The 14201-nt window shown below is 41.3% G+C and overlaps 1 protein-coding gene across 18 annotated transcripts in view; it reads right to left on the minus strand.

Annotated features, from left to right (window-relative positions):
* The window catches only part of AOPEP (aminopeptidase O (putative)), a 462828-nt gene extending 449557 nt beyond the window's left edge, over positions 1-13271 (minus strand). For 4 of the 18 annotated variants that reach the window (XR_010322949.1, XM_023544689.2, XM_023544687.2 and 1 more), the window contains exon 1: positions 13135-13265. The gene's annotated coding sequence lies outside the window, so the exon portion shown is untranslated. The other 14 variants (XR_010322951.1, XM_064291145.1, XM_023544698.2 and 11 more) reach the window with 10 other exon arrangements.
* Between the last annotated feature and the right edge of the window lie 930 nt (positions 13272-14201).

The following is a 14201-nucleotide window of genomic DNA, read 5'->3' on the forward strand; positions in this document are numbered from 1 at the left end:
AGACCTGGCAATCTACTTCAGTAAAGGCTACAGTTTAGAAACCCAATGGGGGGAGGGCAGTTTTACTGTCACATGGTGTCGCCATGAGTTGAAACTGACTCGATAGCACCTAAAAACAACAAACAGCTGACATTTAATTTAGGGATCATGTTAAAATTAATTTAGGAAGTTTTACGATAAAGATCATGGAAGAAAAAATAGGGACAACCCTAGGAGCCCTAATACAGGGCATAAACAGAATACAAAACATTACCAAAAATGATGAAGAGAAACCAGATAACTGGGAGTTCCTAAAAATCAAACACCTATGCTCATCCAAAGACTTCACCAAAAGAGTAAAAAGACCACCTATAGACTGGGAAAGAATATTCAGCTATGACATCTCAGACCAGCGCCTGATCTCTAAAATCTATATAATTCTGTCAAAACTCAACCACAAAAAGACAAACAACCCAATCAAGAAGTGGGCAAAGGATATGAACACACATTTCACTAAAGAAGATATTCAGGCAGCCAACAGACACATGAGAAAATGCTCCCGATCATTAGCCATTAGAGAAATACAAATTAAAACTACGATGAGATTCCATCTCACACCAACTAGACTGGCATTAATCCAAAAAACACAAAATAATAAATGTTGGAGAGGCTGCAGAGAGATTGGAACTCTCATACACTGCTGGTGGGATTGTAAAAATGGTACAACCACTTTGGAAATCCATCTGGCGTTATCTTAAACAGTTAGAAATAGAACTACCATACAACCCAGAAATCCCACTCCTCGGAATATACCCTAGAGATACAAGACCCTTCACACAAACAGATATATGCACACCCATGTTTACTGCAGCTCTGTTTACAATAGCAAAAAGCTGGAAGCAACCAAGGTGTCCGTCAACGGATGAATGGTTAAATAAATTGTGGTATATTCACACAATGGAATACTACTCATCGATAAAGAACAGTGACGAATCTCTGAAACATTTCATAACGTGGAGGAATCTGGAAGGCATTGTGCTGAGCGAAATGAGTCAGAGGCAAAAGGACAAATATTGTATAAGACCACTATTATAAGATCTTGAGAAATAGAAAAAACTGAGAAGAACACATACTTTTGTGGTTACGAAGGGGGGAGGGAGGGAGGGAGAGGGTTTTTTATTGATCAATCAGTAGATAAGAACTGCTTTGGGTGAAGGGAAAGACAACACTCAATACAAGGAAGGTCAGACCAATTTTTTTTTTTTTAAAGCAAAGAGGTTTCTGGGATAAAATGAATGCTTCAAAGGTCAGCGGAGCAGGGGCGGGGGTCTGGGGAACATGGTTTGAGAAGACTTCTAAGTCAATTGGCAAAATAATTCTATTATGAAAACACTCTGCATCCCACTTTGAAATGTGGCGTCTGGGGTCCTAATTGCTAACAAGCGGCCATCTAAGATGCATCAGTTGGTCTCAACCCACCTGGAGCAAAGGAAAATGAAGAACACCAAGGTCACACGACAACTAAGAACCCAAGAGACAGAAAGGGCCACATGAACCAGAGACCTACATCATCCTGAGACCAGAAGAACTAGTTGGTGCCCAGCCACAATCGATGACTGCCCTGTCAGGGAGCACAACAGAGAACCCCTGAGGGAGCAGGAGATCAGTGGGATGCAGACCCCAAATTCTCATAAAAAGACCATACTTAATGGTCTAGAGGAATCCCGGCGGCAATGCTCCCCAGACCTTCTGTTGGCACAGGACAGGAACCATCTCCGAAGACAACTCATCAGACATGAAAGGGACTGGTCAGCGGGGGGGAGAGAGATGCTGATGAAGAGTGAGCTAATTAAATCAGGTGGACACTGGAGAGTGTGTTGGCAACTCTTGACTGGATGGGGGATGGGAAGATAGAGAGAGAGGGAAGATGGCAAAATTGGCAGGAAACGAGAGACTGAAAGGGCTGACTCAATAGGGGGAGAGCAAGTGGGAGAAGGGAGTAAGATGTATGTAAACTTACATGTGACAGACTGATTGGATTTGTAAATGTTCACTTGAAGATTAATAAAGGTTAATTTTAAAAAATTAATTTAGGAAGTTTTAAAGGTAAGGTTAAACAGTTTATTTCCCTTAAGACCCCATATCTTATATAGGCTAAGACATATATGCTTAAGGAAAAAAATGTAAATCTGGAGAACAAACACAGAACTACGCTAATATGGAAGGAATCTAAGGATATTTTTAAAGTGTTGGCCGTACACTGCTAAAATTCTGCAAATACTGCACGACATTAATGATTTACCTTGGGTTGTAAAAAATATTATAATGACTTTCTTAAATCATTGTAAGAAAATGACTAAACACAACATATACTGTGACCATGGTTATTTCCATAACTGGAAATACCCTCTTCATTAGAAATGACTGTAGGCCATGCTCCAAATCCAGAAGATTTGTTGTGAACAACAGTTGAAGTCAAGGGACATCCATTTGCTCAAACGTGACCACTGAAGATCTTAGATTTGTCCAAGTTCTGGGCGTGGGTGCAGACTAAGCAGAACAGACAGTTCCAAGTCACCTGCTACTAGAGAGAAACTGCTGGGACGGAACTGCCGCTTTCTAAAGCGTAACTTCTTTGACAAACGTTGTCTTCTGGCCTGCTTTTGGGTCTACATTCTGCATGCGGTATGAGAGTCCTAAACACCAAAACAAATCAGTCTGTATGAAATAGTGGTCGGCACTCTAAACTGAGGTCATCTTTTTCTTAGAAATCCACATATTTAGCTATGGAAATAAGGCCATAATGTATCACTGTTAATCACCGATGGCGGATTTATCTATCACAGGGTATTCCTTGACAGAAGCTGCTTTTTATAACAAACAGATCAGGTTTCATGAAAAATAATTTTTATGAGATTCAAGTAAAAATGTCAAGGCCTTTTAATGTCACCTACTTGCTTCCTATTTTACAATGACAACACGAATGATAGGACAAAACTTAGGTCAGCGTGTATATGTTTTTGTCTGTTTGTTTTCAACGCTTCGTAAAAGTGGTAGGAGTTAGTACCCATTCATTCTAAAGTTCCATGGACAGTATGGATTTACGGAATACAAGGAAGATCACTGAACAGCACAGTCTACAGGTAGGTGGCTTATGTCCTTTTACTAAATTTACTGTAAGTATTTCTCAATTAACATAGTATATACATTTATGTTAAAAAAAAAAAAAAAAGATCCAAAACAATAAAAAGCAAAAGGGAAGAACAGAACGGGGGGTGGGGGGGTAATGGAAAAGAAGAAATGTTCTAAGAGTAGTAAAATTTAAGGATATGTTGGCATCTCTTCTGCCAGAGAGTCAACTTCATAATCTAATGCCCAAATGTAAAAGAAATGCTGAAATTAGGTCACAGAGCACAGACTCAAACTCCACAGTGGAGGCAAATGACTTTCAAGTTGTCAAATCCAACGGGCCCTTTCAGTCTTTAGTTTGCTACATTAACACCTATGGCCATGTCCCTCCTTCCTGAAATTCTCTCCTCTTTCAGCATTGGTGATGCCATTCTCTCTCCACCACCTCTCCTCTATATCCCTCTACCTCTTGGCCCTTCCACTTCTCAAGACAGTGGTGTTCCCTGTAGCTCTGTCTTCAATCTTTCTCATTTTCTCTGTGCAATCAAGACTCTAATTACTTCGAATTCATATGCTCAGCCCCGGTCTCTTTTAACTAAGTTTCCCCAGCGCATGATATCATCTAGTCAGTTGTCCAAGCAAAAATCCTGGGAACTATCCCAGATGTCTCACTGTCATCTCTATACAGTCAACTGCAAAGTCCTATCAATTCCTCTTGGATCTGTCATATCAGTTCATTCTGCCATTTGTCTAATTCAGGTCATGATTTCTCATCCAGAACATACTATTATAAGGAGATGACAATTAAGTACATATGGGTAAAGAACTTAGAGCCTCCCCTTATAAGTAAGGATGCACACAAATAACATTGAGGTATGGTTTAAAAGAACACTGAATACAGGTATTCTTAAAAAAAAAAAAAAAAAGATTCTAATACTGTATGACTATAGACAAATCATTTAATCAGCCCAGGCTTCAGATTCCCAATTGCCAAATGAAGGGTAAATGAAACATATCTAAGGACCCTTTGAACACTTAACATTCTATAATTCTATTCTACCAAGCGTTACTCAGTTTATACGTCCAAACATACACTATACTCGCTACACAGGCAAGATATTATCTGTGCCAAAAGAAACAGGCTGATGTGTCTCCTTGGCTGCCAAAATATATCAAGCATAACCCAATTCCCATCAGTTTCAAATTGCAAGTGTCAAAGAAATAAAATGTAAGCAACAGAAAAAAATTACAACGAAATCGATAATGGGTATAAAAATGCTATTTCAAAATAATTTCTTCAGGAATCAAGCAACACAGAGCAATGAGTTAGCAGCAATGTGAGTGTGCCATAAGCCATTCTGAGAGTTAATAACAACATTACGAGCAAAAAGCTCTTTCTGCCCACAGAACAGGAGTGTGGGAATTGTATAATATCTAACATCAAACATCAACACAATATAAATGCAATATGAGATCATAAAAGGTTTCAGGATATGCTTTTCAAAAACAAGGCTCTAAGAACTAGCTGTGAAAATGCAATCTGAATTCCAATTCGACGTTACTGTCTGCCTTAATCAAATGAGAGGCACTTGTTACCGTTTTAATAGCTTGGGTTCAGTTGCTCTTCCAATACCCGCAAAACTCGGAAGTAACATTCTGTTTGAAAGACAGTATAAAAAGAGTGGGTAAAGGGAGAGTGTGGCAGGTAAAACAACTTACATTGCAAAGTTGATGACTTAAGCGTTAACTCAAAACCTAGGGACAAATAAACTTTGGAGCCAAAGAGCCTGGGTTCAAATCTCAATTCCACCACCTACCAGCTTCATAATTTTAGCAATTCACTGAATTTCTCTGTACCTCAGTTTCTTCACGTGTAAAATAGGAACAATAAAAGTATCTACGTCATAGGTAAAGTGTGTGTAACAGTGCATGGCATACTGTAAGCACTAGAAGGAATAGGTAATATTATTACATTATTATTGGAGCCCTGGTGGCACAGTGGTTAAGAGTTTGGCTGCTATCCAAAAGGTCGGCAGTTCAAATCTACTAGCCATGCCTTGGAAACCATATGGGGCAGTCTACTCTGTCCTACACGGTGGCTATGAATTGGAATTGACTCAATGGCAATGGGTACGGCATGGTATATTATTATTACTGTTATTTTCCTTACTATTTTTTTAGACAAAATACTGGCTGAGAGGAAATACAACACTATAATTTATGCTCGGGTTCCAGTTTGACAAAAGATACCAGGCATATTTGTTCAAAGGAGCCCTGGTGGCGCAACAGTTAAGCACTCAGCTACTTACTGAAAGGTTGGCAGTTCAAACCCACTCAGCAGCTCTGTGGGAGAAAGACCTGGTGATCTGCTTCTGCAAAGATTACAGCCAAGAAAACCCTATGGGGCAGTTCTACTCAGTCATGAGGTAGCTATGAGTCTGAAATGACTCAATGGCACCCAACAACAACATATTTGTTCTTAATAACAATGTTATCTCAGTGATATCTCTATCCCTATTCTTTATAGGGCCACGATCAAATTGAATCACCAAGTACTGAGTTTATACCATATGAAATGAGAAGTATAATTCAATACACATTAAAAATATAACTAAACACACAATACAGGGGAGGTCAGCACAATTGGACTAAACCAAAAGCAAAGAAGTTTCCTTAATAAACTGAATGCTTCAAAGGCCAGCGTAGCAGGAGCAGGGGTCTGGGGACCATGGTTTCAGGGGACATCTAAGTCAACTGACATTGTAAAATCTATTAAGAAAACATTCTGCATCCCACTTTGAAGAGTGGTGTCTGGGGTCTTAAACGCTAGCAAGCAGCCATCTAAGATGCATCAATTGGTCTCAACCCACGTGGATCAAAGGAGAATGAAGAACACCAAGGACACAAGGTGATTACGAGCCCAAGAGACAGAAAGGGCCACATGAACCACTGACTACATCAGCCTGAGACCAGAAGAACTAGATGGTGCTCGGCTACAACCCATGGCTGCCCTGACGGGGAACACAACAGAGAACCCCTGAGGGAGCAGGAGAGCAGTGGGATGCAGACCCCAAATTCTCATAAAAAGACCAGACTTAATGGTCTGACTGAGACTGGAAGGACCCCGGTGGTCATGGCCCCCAGACCTTTTGTTGGCCCAGGACAGGAACCATTCTCAAAGCCAACTCTTCAGACATGGATTGGACTGGACAATGTGTTGGAGAGGGATGCTGGTGAGGAGTGAGCTTCTTGGGTCAGGTGGACACTTGAGACTATGTTGGCATCTCCTGCCTGGAGGGGAGATGAGAGGGTGGAGGGGGTTAGAAGCTGGCGAAATGGACACGAAAAGAGAGAGTGCGGGGAGAGAGCAGGCTGTCTCATCAGGAGGAGAGTAATTGGGAGTGTGTAGCAAGCTATATATGGGTTTTTGTGTGAGAGACTGACTTGATTTGTAAACTTTCACTTAAAGCACAATAAAAATTATTTAAAATATATATGTATAACTATATTTTTGCTACGAAGTTTTAAAATAAATATCACCCTAATGGTATTAAAATATTCGGAACACCAAAGGAGTCAATATCAACTCTTGGCTGGTCTTGGTTTAAAATTGCTGTTGCTGTTAGCTGCCATCAAGTCAGACCCTCGACTCATCATGACCCCATGAACAAAAGAATAAAATAGCTGCTCAGTCCTGCAATCGAACCCTTTTGATGCGCAGGGATTTCATTAGCTGATTTTTCAGAAGTAGATCACCAGGTCTTTCTTCCTAGTCCGTCTTAGCCTTGAAGCTCTGCTGAAATCTGTTCAGCATCACAGAAACACACAAGCCTTTGCTGACTGACAGGTGGTGGCTCTGCGTGAGGTGCATTGGTCAGGAATCAAACCCAGGTTTCCCGCATGAAAGACAAAAAAAATCTTACCACTGAACCACCAATGTCCCCCACTGGTTTCAAATACACCCCTGAAAATGAGTACGTAACTTATAAATGTTGTAAGGCACATTATTCCACTTCACTGATAGGGTCAATTTTCTCAGCTCCTTAAAGGAAAAGGAAGAGGGAAAGACAAAGAGCAGGAGTTAGAGAATCACACTGAAGAGATACTCTGGTGAGTGGCCAACGCATAGTGGTGGTTTGTTTTTAAGGAAGTTCTCATCCACAAGAGCCTTGATAACATCAGTGAAAGGGTAAGCCTGTGCAGAGCACCAAAAATGGATGTGCATCAACTGATTTTTCAAAACCACTGAGAAATCTTCCATATTCAAAACAGAAATCAAAAATCATTATTTTGATATCAAAATAAAGCAAATACATAGAATAAAATAAAATATTTGAAATGTCCACTCCAAACACCCTGAGCAAAATCACACAGGACTGGAAAGACACAATGAAAGCGTGGTTCTGTAAGGTCTAACTGAGTAAATCCACATGTTCCCAGAACGGCTCAGGATGAGGCATTCCAGGTGCAGTAATTCTCTAGTTTTTGTTGTTGCTGTTGCCGTAGAGGCAGTCCTGACCCATGGGAACCCCACATGTGTAAAGTGGAACTGCTCCATAGGGTTTCAAGGCTGTGACCTTTCAGAAGCAGATCGCCAGGCTTGACTTCCGAGGTGCCTCTGGGTGGGTTCAAACAGCCAAACTTTTAAGCCAGTAGTTGAGTGTTTAACCATTTGCGCCACCCAGGGACTCCCAATTACTACACATAAATTTTCAACAAACCACAATTTCAAAAAACTAGAACGCAATTTTCAAAGAACTTAAGGTCAAAACCAGACTAATAATAATATTAGCAAACCCTTACTTATGTGGCTCTTACAATATGCCTGGTAGTATTCTAAGTCTTTTACACAGACTTTCATTTTATCCTCACAACAATCTTCTGAAGTACGTATTCTTACTGTCACCATTTTACAAATGAGAAAACTGAGGTATTGAGGGGTAAATTAACTTGTCCAGACTCACTCTACTAGTTAAGTGGCAGAGCTGGGATTCGAACCCTACAATTCTGGTTCCACAGTTCCTGCTTTTCACAACAATGCTTTACGAACTCTTGGTGACATTGAGGAATGGACTACAAAAACTAAAAAAAGGACAGGCAAATTCAAAATGCAAAGCAGCTTCAGGGTCAAATATAATAAAAAGCTCTGAGGAAATCGCCATTTCAACACTGGGCGATAAATGATGTTCATAATGACTGCTCTGAGACATCAAGCGAAGGCTAAAGTCTGTTCAGTATACTGTATTTAAGAAGGCAAAGAATTGCTTCGTACATGGTTTAAATTTCCATCTAAAATACTCAATATAATTTTCATTTCTAAAATGGTAAAACCCTCAACTATCCAGTCAATCATTGCCTGAGGGCTCCAACCAGAAGGGTCTGACAGAGTAATCTTGCTTGCCATTTATTTCATTTTTAATGGTGAGGGCAGAGTGTGTGTCTGTGTCTGTGTCTGTGTCTCTGTCTCTGTCTCTGTCTCTGTCTGTGTCTCTGTCTCTGTCTCTGTCTGTGTCTCTGTCTCTGTCTCTGTCTCTGTCTGTGTCTGTGTGTGCAGGGGAAGCACAAATTAAACTTTCCAGGTGTTTTAATGTCACGTACATTAGAATTTAATAGTAAAGATACTGTCAAAGAAAATGTCAAATCATTTGGACAGATGAGTGAACAAACTCATAGAATTATGTGTGACTATTATAAAGGCGGAAACCCTGGTGGCCTAGTGGTTAAGTGCTACAGCTGCTAACCAAGAGGTCAGCAGTTCAAATCCACCAGGTGCTCCTTGGAAACTATATGGGGCAGTTCTCCTCTGTCCTACAGGGTCACTATGAGTCAGAATTGACTCGACGGCAGTGGGTTTGGTTTTTTTGGTTTTATTATAAAGGCATCTTCATCTTTGGCCTTAGTGATTGGTGCACAAAGTTTGAATAACAGTTGTATTAACTGGTCTTCCTTGTAGGCATATGGATATTATCCTATCACTGACAGCACTGTACTTCAGGATAGATGAAGAAATCAAAGACTTTTATCAGCTGCTGCAGTCTGAAATTGATCGAACAAGCAATCAGGATGGATTGATAATTACTGGTGATTGGAATGCGAAAGTTGGAAACAAAGAAGGATTGGTAGTTGGAAAATACAGCCTTGGTGATAGAAACAATGCCAGAGATCAAATGATAGAATTTTGCAAGACCAATGACTTCTTCATTCCAAATACCTTCTTTCACCAACATGAATCGTGACTACACACATGGACCTCACCAGATGGAACACACAGTAATGACATTGACTACATCTGTGGAAAGAGACAATGGAAAAGCTCAATATCATCGGTCAGAACAACACCAGGGGCTGACTGTGGAACAGACCATCAGTTGCTCACATGCAAGTTCAAGCTGAAACTGAAGAAAATCAGAGCAAGTCCACGAGAGCCAAAACATGACCTTGAGTATATCCCACCTGAACTTAGAGACCATCTCAAGAATAGACTTAACACACTAAACACTAGCAACTGAAGGCCAGACAAGTTGTAGAATGACATCAAGGACATCATACATGAAAAAAGCAAGAGGTTATTGAAACAGGAAAGAAAGAAAAGACCAAGGTGGATGTCACATGAGACTCTGAACCCTGCTCATGAATGTCGAGCAGCTAAAGCAAAAGGAAGAAATGATGAAGTAAAAGAACTGAACAGAAGATTTAAAAGGGTGGCTCAAGAAGACAAAGTAAAGTATTATAATGACATGTGCAAAGAGCTGGAGAAAGAAATCCAAAGGGAAGAACACGCTCGGCGTTTCTCAAGCTGAAAGAACTGAAGAAAAAATTCAAGCCTCGAGTTGCAATAGTGAAGGACTCTATGGGGAAAATATTAAATGATGCAGGAAGCATCAAAAGAAGATGGAAGGAATACACAGAGTCATTATACCAAAAAGAATTAGTCGATGTTCAACCATTTCAAGAGGCAGCATATGATCAGGAACTGATGGTAGTAAAGGAAGAAGTCCAAGCTGCTCTGAAGGTACTTGTGAAAAACAAGGCTCCAGGAACTGATGGAATATCAATCGATATGTTTCAACAAACAGATGCAGCGCTGGAGGTGCTCATTCATCTATTTCAAGAAACATGGAAGACAGCTTCCTGGCCAACTGACTGGAAAAGATCCATATTTATGCCTATTCCCAAGAAAAGAGATCAAACCAAATGTGGAAATTATAGAACAATATCATTCATGTCACACACAAGCAAAATTTTGTTGAAGATCATTCAAATTCAGGCTGGTTTCAGAAGAGGATGTGGAACCAAGGATATTACTGCTGATGTCAGATGGATCCTGGCTGAAAGCAGAGAATACCAGAAGGATGTTTACCTGTGTTTTGTTGACTATGCAAAGGCATTCGACTGTGTGGATCATAACAAATTATGGATAACATTGCCAAGAATGGGAGTTCCTGAATACTTAATTGTGCTCATGAGGAACCTTTACATAGACCAAGAGGCAGTTGTTCAGACAGAACAAGGGGATACTGATTGGTTTAAAGTCAGGAAAGGTGTGCATCAGGGTTGTATCCTTTCACCATACCGATTCAACCTGTATGCTGAGCAAATAATACGAGAAACTGGACTATATGAAGAACAGGGCAACAGGATTGATGTTAATGAGGAAGACTCATTAACAACCTGCGTTATGCAGATGACACAACCTTGCTTGCTGAAAGTGAAAAAGACTTGAAGCACTTACTGATGAAAATCAAAGACCACAGCCTCCAGTATGGATTACACCTCAACATAAAGAAAACAAAAATCCTCACAACTGGACCAATGAACGACATCATGATAAATGGAGAAAAGACTGAAATTGTCAAGGATTTCATTTCACTTGGATCCACGATCAACACGCAAGGAAGCAGCAGTCAAGAAATCAAAAGACGCATTGCATTGGGCAAATCTGCTGCAAAGGACCTCTTTCAAGTGTTGAAAAGCAAAGACGTCACCTTGAAGACTAAGGTGCGCCTGACCCAAGCCATGGTATTTTCGATTGCATCATATGTATGTAAAAGCTGGACAATGAATAAGGAAGATCAAAGAAGAACTGACACCTTTGAATTATGCTGTTGGCAAAGAATATTGAATATATACCATGGACTGCCAAAAGAATGAATGAATCTATCTTGGAAGTACAACCAGAATGCTCCTTAGAGGCAAGGATGGCAAGGCTGTGTCTTACATACTTGGACATGTTGTCAGGAGGGATCAGTCCCTGGAGAAGGACATCATACTTGGCAAAGTACAGGGTCAGCGGAAAAAAGGAAGACCCTCAACAGGCTGGACTGACACAGTGGCTGCAACAATGAGCTCAAGCAAAACAACGATTTTAAGGATGGCGCAGGACTAGGCAGTGTTTCGTTCTGTTGTGCATAGGGTCACTATGAGTCAGAACCAACTCAACGGCACCTGACAACAAAAACATTATAAAAGGCATAGAATTTGATCATTAACAGAGTTATTTAAAAAAAAAAAAAAGTGTAGGCTTTGAAGTCATACACAGACTTAAATTTAAATCTTGGCTCTGCCACTTAATTACTGTGAATTTTTGGCAAGTCATTTTTCATATACCTGAGCCTCAGTTTCCTTTTCTGTAAATTGGAGATAATAATTCTCAACTCACAGGGTCACTGTGTGAATTAAGAAGAAAGCTTATGCAAAGTGTTGAACACAGTCCCTAGGATACAGCAAATTTCAACAGCAACTATTATTCCCTAACCTTATTCTACTTAAAAAAAAAAAAAAAAAGAAATCCATTGCCATTGAGTCCATCCTGCCTCATAACAACCCTACAGGACAAGGCAGAATTGCCCCATAGGGTTTCCAAGGCTGTAATCTTTACAGAAGCAGACTGCCACATCTTTCTCCTGCAGAGCAGCTGGTGGGTTCAAACCAGTGACCTTTCTGTTAGCAGCCCAGTGCTTAACCACTACACCAAATATTGGAAGAACACAATCTTACCAATAAGCAAGCCATTGGTAGGCTTCCCAGAATTATATGAAGTAACTACACTTTATTTAAAAAATGGAACATACTAAAAGTGCAACAAAATCAAGCCAAACTATCAGTAAGATCAAAGATTTCAGAATCCTGCCTCTCATCCCATATACTCAGTAGCATCTATGTTGCTGGCTGGTTTTGTAGTAACACATACCGATAATATGAATGACCCTTTACCAACAATATGAAACCTGTTTTTGTTTGTTTTTAAGCGATATGAACATTCCTAGCAGATCGTACTGCTTATTTATTTTGATGGGTGACAAGCTACTTCGCGAGGTTAACTGTCATCGTTGCTCGAAAAAACATAAAGAAACCCAGGGGCTAAGAGCATTTTTCTGAAAAGCTTTAACTTCCTGCACCTCAACAGTTGATTGGATCCCAAGTGCATCTTTTATTATCACAATAGATTTTCACAGTACTGCACCACGCCGCCTCCCCCCCCCCCCAACTACCACCCATGCATGCGTTAATGAGCAAAACTCCAGACGGACAGAGAACGAACGTTCTTTAGGAACACTAAAACTCAAAACTTGGTGTTCTCAGTAAGGATCCTCCGGGGGTGGGGGGAAAATAGGTTTCACTGCAAGTAGAAATGAACGGAATCGGAAACTGTTCTGTTTCCTTAAACGGGCTGGAGAGGAGCCATATGGAACTAGGGACGGAGAAGGAGGGGTGAAAGGACCTGCAGGGAAGAGATGAAGGAGGCGGCAACTAGAGGCTGAGAGTCTGTGCCGCCTAGGAAAAAAGAATCAGAGACCACTGCCATCCCGAGAGCGGAAGCGGAGAGAAGTGGTTGCCCACCCTGAACGAGTTTCAGCCTCAGGAGTCGGGGAGGACTGAGAAGACATGGGGTTCCCGCAGATCGACAAAAGATGAGGGTAAGAGCTGGCTCCCCATCGCCTTCAGAATTGGATGTTGCTGTCACCGCCGCCATCCCGGGGCCGGAAGAGAGGAAGGCAGGGACCCAACAAGAAGCGAACAGGTTACCTGTATCAGCCTCCTGACCACAGGTCTCCACTTCCGCGGACTCGGGGTTACTACTGGCTACCTGGGCACACGCCGCGTGACGTCATCCACTCGCGCCCCGGCCCATAGTCCGCTTAGCCACGCCCTTCTTCTTGCAAAGAACGGGGGCTGGACCTCGGAGGTAGATCTGCGCAGGCGCGGAGATGACGTGGGTTTGGAAAGGTCTCTACTGCTTAGCGTGTTTTGGAGCTTGCAGGCTTGCCCTGCTACCCAACTACTCCTAATTGCAAAATCTCATCGGGGACTTAAGAGAAGTTGTTATTGAAATACCTTATGGACTTGCTATTCCTTATTTTACTCAGACTCTGCTGCATATGACTGTTGTTTACATACTGTTATTCATTACATTGGTGTAAACAGTTAACGCACTAGGCTGCTAACATAAAGGTTGTAAGGTACAGGCCACTCCGAGGTGCCTAGGAAGAAAGACCTGGCGTTCTAGTTCCCAAAAATCAGCCATTGAAAACCATCGGGAGCACAGATCTGCTCTAACACACATTGGGTTGCCATGAGTCAGAATGGACTCCAAGGCAACAGATTTTTTATTCATTCTATTACCATTTATTAAAGCTGTACTATGTGCCAGGCTGTATGACTCTCTTTCTTCGTACACATTATCAAGAGGGATCGATTGCTGGAAGAGGATATCATGTTTGAAAAAGCAGAGGGTCAGCAAGCACAAGGGAGACCCTGGGTGAGATGGATTGGCACAATAACGATTGTGAGGATGAGGCAGGACCAGGTGAGATTTTGTTTTGTTGTACCAAAGGTCTCTACGAGTTGGAGTTGACTCACGGCAGCTAGCTAGCTATCAATGTGCGAGGCAAGCACTGTTACAGAACCCAGGCATACAGCAGTGTCGGGGCAGTTGAACCAGTAAGCAAGGTACACACGGGCTTTATTTTGTTTACTTTCTAGTCTATAGTGCACAGTTTCCCGTGGGTTTCACAAAGACCTGATGAAAACCAGGTGAAATTGTGCACTAAAGATTTAGTATGTAAGCACAATTAAGCTCATGCATACCTTGC

Source organism: Loxodonta africana, chromosome 9, assembly GCF_030014295.1.
Source record: "Loxodonta africana isolate mLoxAfr1 chromosome 9, mLoxAfr1.hap2, whole genome shotgun sequence".
Lineage (NCBI taxonomy): Eukaryota > Metazoa > Chordata > Mammalia > Proboscidea > Elephantidae > Loxodonta > Loxodonta africana.